The sequence below is a fragment of the Trichosurus vulpecula genome, chromosome 9 (genome assembly GCF_011100635.1).
Source record: "Trichosurus vulpecula isolate mTriVul1 chromosome 9, mTriVul1.pri, whole genome shotgun sequence".
Classification (NCBI taxonomy): domain Eukaryota; kingdom Metazoa; phylum Chordata; class Mammalia; order Diprotodontia; family Phalangeridae; genus Trichosurus; species Trichosurus vulpecula.
Window position 1 is genome coordinate 94135539 of NC_050581.1, and position 2558 is coordinate 94138096.

The 2558-nt window shown below is 38.5% G+C and overlaps 1 pseudogene; it reads right to left on the bottom strand.

Annotated features, from left to right (window-relative positions):
• Nucleotides 1-1672: 1672 nt before the first annotated feature.
• Nucleotides 1673-2044, bottom strand: LOC118831919 (annotated as a pseudogene).
• Between the last annotated feature and the right edge of the window lie 514 nt (nt 2045-2558).

Consider the following 2558-nt stretch of genomic DNA (forward strand, 5'->3'; position numbering starts at 1 on the left):
TTTGTGCTGCATATATTTGATCAGGTCCAACAGTATTTCTCAGCATAATCTTCTAAAGTGCCATTTCCATCTCTGTATATAGCATAACAGACCACTGATCTATTAGAGTTTACCGCAAATGTAGTAGTTCCTTTGTCATTGATGATGATGCTGCAGAAACACAGGAAAAAAATGCTCCAGTACTTGTTTGTCTCCTTCCAGTTTCACCCGTAAATCTCTTTGTACAATATAATTAGTTGGATCCCATGCCAAGCTTTCTACAGGCTCATTTTAACTTCCATTGCATTTTGCTTTTTCAGAGGCTGATACTACTAATAATTTCCTGTCATCCTCCTACACAGTATTTTGCAAAAGACTTTCTACTCTAAGTTGGTGTTGATCTTGGCTGTCATGTGTCTTCATTTGGCAAGAAGATCAGGCATTTTCTAACTGAAGTGGCTTTTAGGCTGTTTTGGATTTCTTATCCTGCAGACTGTTTTGCATTCATTAAACTTCTCTAAAGTGTGGAGTTAATCAGAGTCAATGTCTTTCCTTTTATTAATTTTTTATCTTTCAGTGTCTACCACTTATTTTAATAAGTCTGGTTGGATCTGTTGTAATTTTATGCTTTGTCTTCTCACCTTTACTACATCTTAAAATGTGGTATTAACTTTTACTTTTGCTCTAATCATTGTATGATCTGACTATATGCACAGATAATTGATTCTGAAATAATTTCCAAATACCCAACCTTTTTTTAAAAAATGATGCCTTAAATGAGAAAATTTCTCCTTTTTTGTGATATTGCTTGGAACTTTTCTCATCTAGTACTTTCCTATTCTCTTCAATTTAAAGAAAGTATTCATGCTATAATAGCATAAGACTCCTGAGTAACCTATAAGATTTTTTTTTTGGGGGGGAGGCACTTAAATTTCTTTAACCTAAATTGGATTTCCTCCTAAACTTTCCCCTCTGCTCACCTCCAAATTGAGGTCACTGATGTTCAAGTTATAACTCAACTTGGTTTGGAAGATCTTCCAGGGCAAGGGGTAAGAGGATGAGGAATAGGATACAGATGAGATAGTATCTCTACACAAGTATAATACAAGGAAAACTGGGTCAGGAAATAACATTCCAAACTGGAAGTGTAAGGGAAGGTTTCATAAAAATGGATCATAATTTTGAGTATTGCAAATGTATAGTGATTCTGAGGGGCAGAGAAGAGGAGGAAATGCCATGGGGAATGACTTGGATGTATTCACTGAGACAGCTCTGTAGGAATGCTAATGTAATGGGAAACTATTGAAATTTTGGTGAAATGGATTGGTCATATGGTCTGGCAGCTGCAGAGGGCAAATTGGAGAAGAGAAGGAATAGAATCAGGGAACCCAACTGGGAGCCTAAGCTGGAGGTGATGTGGGCCCAAACTAGGGTCATGGCTACATGGTTGGAAATAAAAAGATGGATATGAAAGAGGTTACAGAGTTAGAATCAAGAAGATTTGATAAGATCTGCTAAAGCTTCATACTTTACCTCCAGAATTTTCAGGACTTTTTTAGATGTCTGGGTTTAGGGATACCATGACATTACCATTCCTATGCTATGACCCTTCCTCCCATCTGACAACAGCACTAGGTTTCCTAGCATTTTTTTTTAAATAACACTTTGTCTTTTTATTGAGTACCTTAACAAACTATGCCTTAACAGCAAATTTCCGAAGAGGGTACAGGCATTCCTTCCTCTGCTGTTTTTTGGTCTTCAGGTTTTCCTCGTATCTATTAAGCCTGTGGCGCATGGCACAGGTCTTCTTGGGTCAAAGGTCCAGAGGCTTGTATTTCTTGCTCTTATAGAATTTCCTGAGGTTCTCTTTCTGTGTCTGGTTGATGTCAGTCAGGACTCCAGCGTTAGATTTTCAGACTACTCAGATCTTAGATAACTTGGATGCAGCTCCTCCAGTGACCTTGGCCACTCTCAATTGGGAAAGTTCCACCTTTAAATCATTTAACTGTTTGAGTAGCCCCTCCTTCTTCTTCCCACAAAGATCCCTGCCCTTGATTTTTGCCATGATCTCAGATCAGACACATCACCACTGGTTCCCAGGGGAAAAAAGGTTTCCTAGCATTTTTGGAGCCTCCTATCTTCTCAAAAATTCCCTCCTAGTCTGAGCCCTTGACTGATGATACCACTACTCTAAAGGGGGACATATAGCATCCTTGGAAATGTAGTCCAGCAATCTCTCTCCCAACGACTAATGCCTACTAGGTCCCACCATGGGAAACAAAGCCCTGAGGATGTTGTTCCTTGTTCCTCAGCTATGCTGACTATAGTGATGTTTGCACATAAGCTAAGCTATGATTATCTTTGTAGCATTCAGTTTGTTTATACTCCCCATAAATAGTGCAAGGAGAGATAAACAAGTAATCTCTGAAGTGATATTTCTTGTTTCCCATGTCTGCATGATGAAACTAACCCTTCCAACACTTTCATTTACCTCGCTAGGGAGACACAGAACACCATCCTTTCCTTCAGGTATAACTTCTCTTTACAATGATTTTATTTATTGTTTTCATTTAGATCAA